We start from the raw sequence: 15,704 nt of genomic DNA, 5'->3' as shown, positions 1-15,704 counted from the left end.
CTTCTCGTCAGATCTACCAAAAGATTCATATAACCATAAGTAATTTCAATACTCTTCCACAAGAATCCTCAACAAACATATTAGACTTCAACAGTCCAAAGGTGAGAAATCTCTTCAGAGATGACTTATTGCTTTGGCTCACTGTTTCCAATAATCAATCTTTCACAATCTTAGCAATGAACTGTGTATGCAAATAGTGACGCTTACAAAGATAGAATTAGATATAAATGAGGGTGATGAATATGCAATATACAACCAATCAATAGGATGCTCATTGCTATCATTGTTACAATCGCACATAAGTCAATGTCATGCAATCAATGTTACTCTTACAGCATCAACAAATCGTCAAGGATCTGTCACACAAGGTTTCTATCTTGTGTCAAGGTCTTTAGCTATTAGTGCTATTGGTGAAGCTTCAGACCTAGGATCACAACTTGAAGAGAAGAAACTGGTAGAGCCTCCTAATCTAAAGATAAATATCACAGGTACCCAAAGAAAAGCTCGGTCTTCTCAAGTAATGGTGCTTCTAAGTTTGCTACTGAGGCATGACAACGCAAAATTGTACATTGCTTCCTTTCTATTTTCTGAGGGGAAATGTACACTCTGAGTAGCCACTTGTGATATTAAAATAGTGAGCACTGAGGTCAATATAATGCTCAAACTTATTGAGAAACAAGAGTTGGAGATATTCAATAGACAAAGATGGATATGGGAGTTTTAATGGACAATCTGCTTCAAACAATTTCAGCTCACGGAATCAGGAATCGATTTCAATTATTATGCCTCTATATAATTCATCCTCTGATGAAGGATTCGTGGTAGAAGGACCTTGAAAAAAACATCGTTCCTCAGATTTTGGCAAAGATGATTAGATTTCAGAAATGACAAATCAAACACCTGTAACGATTAGTGTTGTTAGATTTATCTAACACTGAAAATTCAAATTCACCAAAGAGTATTTATGAGGAAAATAATCGTGATAGTTGAGTAATATGGAGAACAACTACAGATCCATGCTACCAGCATTCTTCCAGGGAAAATAATCTTGCAAATTGAAACCCAACGACACCCTTTATGAAGAAACCAAAAATACCAGAAACCCTTGTCTTCTCGTCAGATCTACCAAAAGATTCATATAACCGTAAGTAATTTCAATACACTTCCACAAGAACCCTCAACAAACATATCAGTCTTCCATAGTCCAAAGGTGAGAAATCTCTTCAGAGATGACTTATTTCTTTGGCTCACTGTTTCCAATAATCCATCTTTTACAATCTTAGAAATGAACTGTGTATGCAAATAGCCATGCTTACAGAGATAGAATTAGATAGAAATGACGGTGATGAATATGCAAAGATGTGGTTGAGTCAGAGATTGCAGACTCAGAGGTTTGCTTTATTTCTAGATGAAGTATCGAGAGATGGTTCCCAGTTTATGGAAGAATTTGGTTTGTTGCTACTAACCCACTACTCCAACTCGAGACTTGTTGTAAGTTCAAGAAATCGCAAAGTCCTACCAGAAATTGGAGTGGCAGAGACATCTATAATAAGAATGGGGGATTTGGTAGAAGAGGAAAACTAGTAGCTATTTTTTATTCATCCTTTTCGAATTCCATGATTCAGTTGGGGCTTACTCACGAGGTTCTTCTTTGATTGTTCACACTCAGGGAAAGTGTTCAACCTTCAGCCAATTCTTTGTTCTTGATTGGCATATCTGACTACAAGTTATTTTCTCACTGATATACAACCAATCAATAGGATGCTCATTGCTATCATTTTTACATTCACGCATAAGTCAATGTCATGCAATCAGTGTTACTCTTACAGCATCAACAAATCGTCAAGGATCTATCACACAAGGTTTTTGTCCTGTGTCAAGGTCTTAGGCTATTAGTGCTATTGGTGAAGCTTTAGACCTAGGATCACAACTTGAAGAGAAGAAACTGGTAGAGCCTCCTAATTTGAAGATAAATATCACAGATACCCAAAGAAAAGCTCGGTCTTCTCAAGTAATGGTGCTTCTAAGTTTGCTACTGAGGCATGACAACACAAAATTGTACATTGCTTCCTTTCTATTTTCTGAGGGGAAATGTACACTCTGGGTAGCCACTTGCGATATTAAAACAGTGAGCTATGAGGTCAATATAATGCTCGGACTTATTGAGAAACAAGAGCTGGAGATATTCAATAGACAAAGATGGAGATGGGAGTTTCAATGGACAATCTTCTTCAAACAATTTCAGCTCACGGAATCAGGAATCAATTTCAATTATTATGCCTCTATATAATTCATTCTTTGATGAAGGATTCGTGGTAGAAGGACCTTGAAAAAAACCTCGTTCGTCATATTTTGGCAAAGATGATTAGATTTCAGAAATGACAAATCAAACACCTGTAACCATCAGTGTTGTTAGAATTATCACCAGCAAAATCTAACACTAAAAATTCAAATTCACCAAAGAGTATTTCAGAGGAAAATCATCGTGATAATTGAGTAATATGGAGAACAACTACAGATCTGTGCTACCAGCATTTTTCTAGGGAAAATAATCTTGCAAATTGAAACCCAACGCCACCCTTTATGAAGAAACCAAAAATACCAAAAACCCTTGTCTTCTCGTCAGATCTACCAAAAGATTCATATATCCATAACTAATTTCAATACTCTTCCACAAGAACCCTCAGAAAACATATCAGAGCATGTGTCATTGATGAGGGCCGAAGATTTCAAAAAGGGGTTCTGGACAGCGGCTAGCACATGTGTCCTAGGAAATCTGCAGATGTAATTAACTTGAGAAGTTTGATCCGCAGACACAATTCATATGAGAAGTTTGATCCACCTACAAAAGAATAGAGACAGTGAAACACAACATGACATAGCCTTATAAATTGTAAACCCAACAAGCCATTGAAACCCTAGTAAAAAACAAAACAAAAACTTTTCAAAACAATCGTCAATTTTCCAGAAAACCTTCAACCGCATGGAAGAATCGTGCATTTGATATGCATTTTCATTAATAAACCATAATATAATTATGGGTTTGGGTTTAGAAATTGTCAAAAATAAAGAGTTCAGGTTACCAAGATGAAAAATAAGAGTCAACCTTAACAAATATCCCTGGACTCCTGAGCTGAATAAACTCCAATGACAATACCTATCTTGTGTCTTAATTAGCAAGGCCCAGAATTATGTGCCATATAAATTCTCTTACCTGAATAAGGAGGAGAAAAATAGAATTCCACATAAGAGACTAATTATTTTAATTAACTAAATAATAATAGAAAGTAAATTAAATCACCTTTATTTTACTAGATTATTTACAATGATTTTAAAACATACTTTTAGTGTTACAAATATTAATTTTTTATGAATATATGTGATTTAGAAATAAACAAATTCAAATTAAAACTCATTTATTATGATTTTAAAGCATACTTTCAGTGTTAAGCAACCATTAAAATTTTATGAATAAATTTGACTCCAGAAATAAATAAATTCAAATTATGAGTAGAATTTTTTTTGGGATAAGTTATGAGATGCAGAAGATTCGTTGTATAATCCCAACCACGGGTATGATACAAGAGAGACTAATTATTTTTATTAATTAAATAATAAAAAAATTTAAAATTATGATTTAGTTCTAATAATCATCTCCATCTTATTGGAGAGAGACTAATTATTTTTATTAATTAAATAATAAAACAAATTAAAATTATGATTTAGTTCTAATAATCATCTATATCTTATTAGATTGCTTACTATGATTTTAAAGCATACTTTCAGTCTTACACAACCATTAATTAATTTTTATGAATAAAAGTGACTTTAGAAATAAATAAATTCAAATTGAAACTAAATTATTATGATTTTAAAGTAAATTCAAATTAACTCACATGTAAAATTTATAGTGTTCTTCCTACCTCTCCTCTCCTTTGGCTATAGCTTTCCCATTGAGCAACTTGGTAGCTTCATAGTCATGAACAATGATTTTATGCAATATTAATTCAATAATTAATAAAAAATAGTGTGAGGCACCCTAAATCAATTTCATTTCTACTACATCTCTACATTTCATTTAGATTTTCCCATTCCCATGTCCTAATTGTTCCTCAATTTATGCCTTACGGCATTTCCTTTGCAACATTTGGTGCAAATGCTAGTTTACTTCATATCAACCCAATCCACTAAGCAATTGACGAGAGAAGATACCAAATATGTGCCAACGAGTTTCAGCCCTTTAAGGCCATTTTTTTTTATGCATAAACCAGATCCGAAATCACTGCAATTAATGCATATTTACATAATTAAATTTTCCCTTTGTCCTGTTATCTTAATAAAAATGAAAAATTTATTAACAATTTCAACCTTAACCAACATGACATTTAAGTGCTAGAAATTACAAAACCATGAAAACAATGATAGCTGACAATGAAATGTGCCGTAGATAATTTTGGATAGGTGAAAGCTTCACATATATAGATAAGTCATGAACTTTTCGAAAACCTAGCTAGGAAAAACCGAGAAAAGCCCTAGCTCCACCAAAGATACCCAAAAAGTTAGAATCATCATTAGCAAATTGTCCTTGGCCTCACGTAAGGTGTTTCTTCTCTTCATCCTTGCTAAATGCAACTTATGATTTGTCATGGCCTCCTTAAGGATCAAACCTTTGCCTTAGATTTCAAGAATGCTACAAGAAACCTTGGTGTCTTAAAGACAAAAGGAGATAAAGTACAAAGAAGAGAGAGAAAGAGAGTACTACTCTTACATTTCTAACCCCACATGTAAAAAAGAATAAGCACAAGTGCATTATTAATAATGATAATGAATTTCTTCTTCCTATATTTATATAACATGTAGGGAGGTTTATAATGACAAGTGGATTTAATCCACTACAAACAACCTACAAGAGACAAGTAGGTCCACACATGTGAAGGACTCTACTCCAAGTAATGTATGTCAAGCTCCATGGTGACAACGATCAACAAGTAAGGCTCCAAGGTGGCAATGATCAACAAATAAGGCTCCAATGCATGGGCACTACTCCTAAAGGTCCAATGCTTCTCCTCCAAGGATTCAATGCATCTTTAGGATCATGTGCCTACTTAGGGAACACCACATGTACATGTTCACTCCTTCAACACAAGCATCCTCAATTCATATGTAAGCCTCCATGCAAGCAACCAAGAAACCTCATGTTGTTTAAGGGTAAATGCCCTCCTTTGGAGTTCCCAATGCTCCTCCTGTAATGCTTGGTATCCTTTAAGAAAGCAACCTCCCTCCATGTGTCAGTTAGATGAAGAAGTCACAAACTCAATTTGTCTCTAATGCTTCAAATAAGAATGCAATGCAAGTGTCCATATAAGGTCTCGCAACTCAAGAGCAAGCTATCTCCAATGTGCAAGTCCATCATGAAATACCAAAGTTCAACCATACACCATGGACCTCACATCTACTGAAGCACCCCTAAACATGGTGTAAACACTTTCAGAGTAACCTTGAAGACTAAGACTCCCTCTTGACAAGGAAATTTTTTTTACTAAAGTTTTTCTTCTCTCCGTTAAGGTCCTACCCTAACCCCCTTACATAAAATATTAATTTATGTGGCTCATTAAATAGTTAGTTAATAGTCACTCATTGTAAAATCAACCCTTTTTGTTAATAAAACCCACATTAGTTAGTAGGCTCTCATTAGAATTGGACTTGTTAACATAAAATCTAGCAATCCTAGTGCAAAACCTCACTAAAAAACCTGGGTCTTATGAGAACAAGAGATCAGCCACCGCTGTCACCTTAGTGGCTTCTCTCTAGTTGTTTAGTGAAGGGTATTATCCCCACAAAGGAGGCTTTCCTACAAAAGGTCACCAATAAGATATTCAATTAAGGAGAGCTCAATGGTGATGCAAGGTCTAATAATTGAAGGAAAAGGTATTGTCCAGGCCTTGAAAGGTTGAGATAAGAGTGGCCTAAAGTTCAAGTACACTTTTTTAATACCTTGTTATTTAAGAAGAAGTCTGCTATAATTTAGCATTTGTATGGTATGCAAATTTAGAGCACAAAATGGCATATAATAGTCTAGAAAATAGCCTATAAGTGATAGGATCAATAAAGGACCAAAGGCTATGAAGGATGAAATTTAGGGCTAAGTAAACAATGGCTTTAAATGACTAAAATTGCATATGAATGCAATTAAAATAAAGAATTCAATCCTAATTTAGGGGTTAAAGGATGAAATTAATGCTAGATTTTGTTTATTATTAAATGCAATATCTTTCACTATGGAAATAAGAAATTGAATATTGCCTCAATATCTAACAGGCCTTGTGAGGAGACTCACAAGGTGAGGGTGTAGTCACTTAAGCAATCTCCCTCCTACTCTTTAGTGAAATTTCACCACAAGGGAGGCTTCCCAGTGATCGCCTAAGACGATATTTTAGGTTATATGGTTCAAGGGGATGAAAGCATAGTGTAGGTAGAGATACTCAATGATGGAAAAAGGATCAATACTTCTTAATAAAGAATAGCGTATCATGTGCATAGACTGACAAGGACACATATGACCTAAGGTTTATTGATAGTAGCAACAAAGAAATACCAAGACACATGAGTCAAACAAAGGGCTTACTAAAATAGAAGGTTAAGAAAATAATAGGGAGAACCCTTAAGGTAAGCCTCAAGTTGAAGTTAGGCTAGGATTAGGGTTTCCAATGCATAAACTAGTTTAGGGGAGGATGACATCAGCTCTCTAAGGGGAAATTTTACCATGTAAAAGGCTAGATTTTGAGTTAAAAAGGATCACCAAGATCAAACTTAGGATTTTGTACCACAAACACTCACCCACAAATTCCCTAGATTGATTTGGCCCTAGGGCCAACCTTATGGCTTGCCTTAAAAGTCTTAGAAAAATAGAAAGGAAGAAAAATATTTTTTTGTTTCAAAATTCTTGATCAATGCAAAGTTATCCAATGCCTAATCCTACTTGGATGATGGAGTTTTTGGCGCAATTTCAAGAGATAAAGGTAAAATTCTTGGAGTAAGGGGGAAAGGTTGTTGTTTCCACTTAAATCAATCATAGCTATATGTTTTGTGAGGGGAGAAGTTAAATAGGAAATGCACACTAGGAGTTTTCCTATGGATTTCAAGGAAGAAATGCTCAACATGCAAAAACTAGTCAAGATTCTCCATAAATAATTTCCATTTAGACCTGAATCATTGAAAACCCCTAACAATAATTTTATTACATGTAAAACAATGAAAAATATGCAATACACTTACAATTCTTCTCTCAAAATACCTTTCAATCCGAAAAATACATCCCCAAGTCATTAGCTAATCTATGACAACAAAATGCTCCAAAATATCCCATCTCCACAAGTAGCGAGTTACACAAGGCTAAATAAAGCTATTAAGAAGAGGCCAAAACACAAGTGTGATGATGAAAAATAAGAAATGAGTCATCCTGAATATATATGAGGTCTATCACTTACTAATATTTGCCTAGAAGTTGTTGAAGGAGTTGACCTGAAGTGGTGAAGGCATATATTGTGTTTTTTGCCGTGGCGGGTTCAAATCTCTAAAGACATGCTCTACTTGGTGAAAATTGTGAAAAAATCAGTATAAATGAGTTCTACTATGTGGTCCCATAACAGTTTTGTTTGAAAAAAAAGTTAGCCTAGAAGCCCTATAACAAATTTAATTTTGAGTATGAGTCAAGATAATTAGTTACAAGCCAACACAATAGCGCATAATAATAAAAATATGTCGCAAAATCCCACACGTATGGGTCAAAATTTTCACATCTCATCATACTAGCATCACTTTACATCATCCCCGTGGGGCTTGTGGAATCTAGGTACATCAGAAAATGATAAGAAGAAGAAGTAGATATGAAAAACTCTGGTAGTATGATGATCTATGATGGTACAAAAAAACTTTGGTACATCCTTGGGAATGGAGTCTTGAGATAGTCCTCAAGTGCCATTACAGTAGTCGACATGCCCTGGATGTTTGATTAGAGAACATAAGACGAGTGCACAATGCTGAGGGAAAAATAATGGAAACATGTATATTTCAAAAGGGGTTGTGAGTGATGAGAAGGTGAGAGCCATGGAAACATCGAGAAAAACTCACACTTGTTCTTATGATATCCAGAGAAGGATAATCTAGGTGACTGGTTCTTGGAAGTATGGTGACAACCGACGCTGATACATTCCATGTTTGAAGATGGCTCTAAAAGTCAGTTGAAGGTTAATTAGAAAAAAAACATTTGCAGAGATGATCCCAGAAAAATTCAAATACTTTGTGTTTGGACTCGATTCATTTAGTGAATGATGACTGGCCCCAACCTCATACGTTTCTCGAACCAGTGCAATCTATCATTTGTCAAACTTCAATTAAAAAGATATGGAACTAACTATCTAGCCCCGACTAGTCGAATGTCTGGCAGTTGGGGCCTAGTTGATAATGTTGAGGAGGATTAACCTGTCCCAACCATAGGTGGGCCCTCCGACCATTCTTATGTAAGTGGTGAAGAAAGAATAATTTAATCTTGAGTTAAAGAGTTGTTCAACCTCAAGTTGAATTTCCTGTGGAGAAAATGAACATAACACTGCACCCATAATTCATGGGTGCCTAAAAGGTAGGATTTAAATATTTCTTTGGGTATGGAAAAAGGGAGCTCATCTCGTTTGGGACATCACACTACCAAAAAAGAAATGGTTTGGAGGCTTGGAGATTTCATAGGAGTCTTTGACTAGGTTTTAAAAACATGCTAGCATTGTGGTTTCACATAAAAAGTCCCCGAAGAAAGAAAAGTACATTGAAATAATAGAAAGGGTCTTGGGTTTGAAAGAGAAGGCTAGTGGATGGCCTGCTATCATGCTAGTGCCAATTTTTTTGGATTCAGTGTTGCCAGTGCTAGTGGTTCTAGATCCAATGTTGGTTTAGGTGTTAGTGGTTTGGGTTTATATGTATTAGGATCTTATATATATGGGTAGTTATGGGGGTGTATTTTCAGGTGTTGTTGTTTGTGGTGGCACTAATTGGGTTTCAAGAAGCCTCACAGGGAAACTTTAGGGAAATACATCTGCTTTGGAAATTAGTTTGCCTAGGGTTCCTAGTTCCTTAGAACCTTGAATTATTAGTTATGGATGACTTGAATTATTCTAAGTTGGTTGGCATGGATATTGACTCTACTTGGAAAGTCAAAATGAATAAGCAAAGGTGGTCCCCTCTCTTGTTTGGACGGATTGATTTGTCAGGAATAGTAGCCCCCAACTACGAAAAGAGTCTTATAACTATGATGGTTCATTCATCTTATTTGGATGGACTGAGATGGACAATCACTTTAGTAGTTTAGGATTTCATCCGCCCTTGGAATGAAGCACTCATTTTTATCTTGGTATGCCCATGGAAGGGGGCTTCCTAATTTAATGTGGTCATATTATAAGAGGTTAATTCCATTGGTTTTGTTCTTGATAACAAGATGAACTATTATTGGAATGACCCTTTTTATACTTTAGAGTAACGTCAAGGGAGTGGAGGTGTGGTGATTGCCATCTTCCTCTTTGTAAAGTTTTGTAGTTGTGCCTAGTTTCTAGCCAAATGATTAGTGTGTATGGGTCACCTTTTTGATCCAAGATTGGGTAATATAAAGCTTTTGTGTGGTTTATGCTCTTAAGCTCAACTAAAATTGTTGGTATTGCATGGGTTCATCGCTTCATGTTGTGGAATTGATTCTTAGGGGGATTTCAATATGGTTTAATTGGATAAATTAGATGTGTGCGCAATGTCACAGGGTTCGTCAAACCTGAACCTTAAGGTTTGGAATCCAACGAACCTCAAAAAAATGGAAAAAATTGTTTAGGTTCGTTGGGCTCGAGGCTAACTGGCATAGAAGAATCCTGAGCAACCAAGTTTGAGGCCAATCAACAATTACGATAGAGAAAAAAATGTTGATTGACTAGGTTCAAGGCTAGTTGATACCTGTGACAAATAAAAGTCTATGGGAAAGCAGGGCATGGGAGTGAAGATTTGTTCAAAAGTTTGAAGCCAATTGGCATAGGGAAAACCCTATAAAATCTGATCCCATAAGTTTTTCCCATAAGAGCTCATAGCTACTATATGATTCACCTATATTCATCGGCTAAGAGCATATGCAACCTTTTTCTCTTTACTATTGGTTTACCTAATCTCGAAGTCAAACTAATTGTTCGTAGCCAACCATATAGATTTCTTGGCATTCAAATTTTGTCGTTCAAACAAGTATATTAACCCACTATGATTACTCATCAATACAAACCTCTTGCCAAGAAGATAGTGTGTCCACATATTCAACGCATGACTGATCGCTGCCAACTCAAGAACATGTGTTAGATAGTTCTGCTCATGCTCATTCAGTTTCTGTGACTCGTAACATACTACTTGTTCATCCTGCATAAGGACTCCACCAAGTCCACTCTTGCAAGAATCTCTACACACTACAAACTCTTTGTCCGGTTTTGCAATCTTTAACACTAGAGCATTTGTCAACAACTGCTTTAACTACTCAAAACTTGTTGCACATTCCTTTATGCATTCAAATTTCTTACCTTTCCTCTGGAATGACGTAATAGGATATGCAATCCGAGAGAAGTTTCTGATGATCCTCTTATAACAGCCTTTTAGCCCCATGAATGATCTTACCTCATCCACATTTCTAAGAGTTGCCCAGTCCATGATAGCTCTTATCTTCTCTAGATCTAATGATATGCCTTCCTTGGAGACCACATGACCCAAGTAATGTACCTTTGTCTGAAAGAAAATGCATTTACTAAGATTAGCATACAACTGATGCTCTTTCAATAGTCTCAACACTACTGCTAAATGCTTGACATGCTCTTCATTATTCTTAGAAGATATCAAAATGTCATCAATGAATACAATAACAAAATTTTTCAGATAAGGACGCAACACACTATTCATCAAGAACATAAAGATAGATGGAGCATTAGTCAAACCAAATGCAACTACAACAAACTCATAATGCACATACTTGGTCTGGAAAGTTGTCTTATAAATGTCCTATTTCTTGACGCGTACCTAATATCCAGATCTCAAATCAATCTTTGAGAACACTGATGCTCCATTTAACTCATCAAATAAGTCATCAATCCTCGGCAATGGGTACTTGTTCTTGATGGTCACCTTGTTCAAATGGATGTAGTCAATGCATAACCTAAGAGTACCATATTTCTTCTTCATAAAAAATATTAGTGCACCCCAAGGTGAAACACTTGGCATAATGTATCACTTGTCAAACATTTCCTTCAACTTCAACTTCAACTCTACTACCTCTGGAGTGCTCATCCTGCATGGTTCCTTTGATGCTAGTGTTGTCCCCGATACTAACTCAACGGATAAATCCACATCTACGTGAGGCCACAACTTTTAGATCTCTACTGGAAACACATCCTGAAACTGTTGTAAGATCAGGTACCTGCTTAATATCTCCACATTCTCATCCTCCTTATGTTTATCACTAGACATGTGTACTGCAAATAACACACACCCTTTTCTGCTACTGCATTTTGCCTGCATAACAGTCACCATCCTAACAAATGTTTCTTTCTTCTTACCCTACAATATTCTTTGCTCCCCATTTTCATCCAAGCACTCAATGGCTTTGTCATAATAGTCCACTTTGGTCCTATGAAGATATAGCCAATCCATACCCAAAAGCATAATAAACGACCTCAATGGTAATAAATTCAAATGTGTTGAAGTAGGCATACCATTCAACTCAAATGCACAAGCTTTTACTCAATGATGACCTCTCTTCTTGGTACCTATAGCCAACTACACTAACCAAGATTCTGCATGCACTTCTTTATTCAAACCACACTTATCCACCAAGTCATGGTTAACATAACTATAATTAGATCCAGGGTCAATCAAAATAGAAACAACTTGATCATCGAGCTTACTATCTATCTCAGTGATAGATGCATGATGATTTGCCTGCCTCTTATCCAGCACTGCATAGATACAAGGAATGCTTTGCCCAACATCCCCAACAGTCTGTGCCTCCTATGCACTATAGATCTGAGACTTATGATTTGACTATTCATAGCAATTCTTTAGTTTCCCAATAACTTCCTCAAGTGACCAATGCTCATCATACTCAATCCAATCTCTAAATGGTCATGGAAATCATAGACAAATATATGAAATTTAGCCTTTTCATCCTTAAGATACGGTACATACCTCAATAACTCCAAGAACTTGGCTGTATACTCCTCATCTGTCATCAATCCCATTTTGATCTCATAGAATTTCTTAGATTTGGTGTCGTAGTACCTTTCCGAGAAGTACTTATTTCTGAAGAGTCTCTTGAATTCATGTCAACTCAACTCCTCTGTCCTTAGGTATTTGACCCATTTTACATCTTCCCACCAGGTATCTGCTTTCCCTTTGAGGCTGAAGATAGATATTATGGCCTTCATATTCTTTGTATATTCATGCACTTCAAAGAATTGATTCATGCCAAGTAACCAAGCCCCTCTGCATCCTCATGTTTCTTCAACTCTCCATCAAAAGTAAGTGGCTTCTCTTTCTTAAACTCATCTGGAAAGTATCCCCTATCACTCCTACTATAAGGGTGATAACGATGACGATCATATTTCCTGTTAGAACAAGAACTAGAATAGTAAATGTGTCCATCACCTCTCCTATCCGGAGTATCCAAGAACCTACCATCTTTGATCGTGTCATCTCTATATGACCTATGACCACCATGAGACCTACTTCCATATGCCCCATTAGTCCCATTCTCCTATCCATAGCTGATCTAGAGTGGTCCATGTCTCTGCAATTCTGAAAAACTCTGGAGGGTTAATGCATTCACCTATGCTTGTTTTTCTTGTGTCCAGATGATTTTGTCATTATAGACTTTACAAATCCTTATTTCTTCCTTCAAACTCCTCAATGTGTCTACTAAGTTGAAAGAGTGCCCAACACCATGTTTTTCATATGATTAATAGGGAGAATCTTTGTAGTCTACCATATTGCTAGTCATATTGATTTCTTCTTGCAAGCTATGATACCGGATTCGTCCTATAGGCCCCATGAATCTCGAATCCATCGTGTCCGATGCAATTCTCTCTAGATTCGTGTCCAAAGCCCAGACACGTCGTGTCCTTTTTTGACACGTCAAATTCGACTGCGTGTCACGATTTTGGGAATCGTGTCCTGTTTTCCAGGACTCGCTAGGCTCAAAAAGTGACCTACGCAGGTATGAAAAGGCCGCATTTGGTCATTACAGCCACACATATTTTCATTTGGCAAGCGTTTTGGCAGCTTCATGATCAAGTCTAGGCCCTAGTATTGATATGCTATTCATGGTAATGTTAAATTCTTTTACTTAAATTTTTAACATTACCATGAAATGACTCAGGATGTTTGAGAGTGGTTCCGGCCTCATTTGATTTCATATGGAGAAAGTAGAATTTTAGATTTCATTCAAAATCCAGCAGACTTATCAGTTTTTCAGGATTTTAGGATTGGGGGATTGCAATGTTTCCATTGAATTTTGTCATGTATTAGGGTATGGAACTTGTATTTAATCAAGAGCACCAAACCAGGAGCTTCTGAAAATGTCGCTCCCGCTCCCAAGTAACACTGTTCCTGATGATATGGGTCTGGACACCAGTGTTGAGTTGGCATTGGCCAACATGGATCTCAATTATCCAGTGCTAGAGCCTGTTAGGTTTGATGACTTATAGGGGTCATCCTCCACACCAGCAGATGCAGAGGCGACTAGTGGGGACCACGATGATGAGGACATTCATGCTGATTCTGATGCTAATTATGATGTTGATTTATGCCTTGAGGCTTGTATACCTGCAGTTGTTTTATATTTTCTATTTCTATTTGCCATTGGCATTGCACCAGCACTACCTATGTAACACATTTTGATTTGATGACTTAATGAGAAAACTATATTTGTCAATGTGTTTATCTTACTATCTTGTAGTTGTAAGTTGTCTTTCAATTATGAATTATGAATCATGATTTATGTGACCAGTACCATTGACATGTATTTGAATTTTTTATGTACTATGCATGCTAATAGCTATAGATGAAGATCTATGTTTGAAATCAATAAATTTGTATCATTAATTAAAATTTGTGTAAGAAATATCTAATTTTCAACCTATATATATATTAATTATATATATATATAATTAATATATATATATATATATATAAATTATATATATATATATATATATATATAAATTATATATATATATATATATTATATATATATATATATATATATATATATATATATATATATATATATATATATATATATATATATATATATATAACGAATCCTACGTGTCCTGTTCCGGGGCGTCAATGTGTCTGAATCCGACACCACGAATCCCGAATCCTCGTGTCAGGTGACTTAGCTTGCAAGGCATTTTATGCCAGCTAAACTAAATCTAAACAAATCAACATACCTTACTATAATTCAGGGGGGATATTGTGTCTGCAAGACCAACCATATTAGCACAATACATATACATAAATGTAATCATATTAACATTTAATCATCATCTCAACCACTATCTAGTGATCAATGCACATGGAAAATTTTAGGGGCTAATGTTCGCCCAGTGGGCTAATTTTCCATGATTTTTCCACAAAAAAGATTCGCCAATTTCCAATTTTATAAAAGACTATTCGCCCAAATTTTAGAATATAAAATTATTTTACCTTAAAAATCGCCAACATTATAGAGAGACTATATATAAAATAATTATAAATTTGATTAAGTTTACAAATATATCAATAAACATTTATAATTTTCATATTAGGGATTAGTGAGATTCGCCAATGTTTTAAACTTCAAGGAAATTTTCCATCCTTAAAATTTTCCTTGTCAATGCATAACCATATCAATCACACATCATAACTTCATGCATGGAAACTATAACCATATCATTGTATGCATAGAAACATATGGGCGACATGCATGCGTACAAGATACATACAAACACTGACATGCATAAACAATGTATAATCGAAGTAAACTCATGATAAACACATCCAACAATGCCATTAACTTTTCACATGGAAACACCACTGCAACCATAACCAATACCATGCATACACGGCCAATACACATACCAAAATCATGAAAACACATATACAACTGACATGAATGCATGACCAAAACACCGCCCATCTAGTCCAAGGGGTGAATCATGCTCTGATACCACTCTCTAACACCCTTTTCCCACATCTACCTAAGTAACCAGCCAAATGGGCTAAACATGTGATGAGAGGCTATTATGATTTGATTCAACCTCCTAGGTCACCTTAAGGAAGTGGAACTGACAAACACAACCAAGCTGACCATCTGTTCAACAGAACTTCTATGAGCTACCCCACCATTCCAAGTGACCAATCCCTGAGGAATATCAATAGTTCAAGTACCTAGAGCCCCAATTGCTCCCTTTTAAGCCCTCCAAGCAACTGAGGGTCCCAATCGCTCCCATGAGCCTGCCTGAGTGTGATTGTAGCGTTTTTCTGCCAATGTTATGCTAGCAACCACAAGATTTAAGGCTAGATTCCAGGGCTAAGACCCAGTCACTACCCAGAAATTCATGGAATTTACAGAAATGAAAAGAAACATAGAGACAATGATTCCAATA

The sequence above is a fragment of the Pinus tabuliformis genome, chromosome 9 (genome assembly GCF_031772625.1).
Source record: "Pinus tabuliformis cultivar Carrire ecotype Pingquan chromosome 9, CPIR1, whole genome shotgun sequence".
Lineage (NCBI taxonomy): Eukaryota > Viridiplantae > Streptophyta > Pinopsida > Pinales > Pinaceae > Pinus > Pinus tabuliformis.
Note: the sequence above shows the minus strand (reverse complement) of the source record.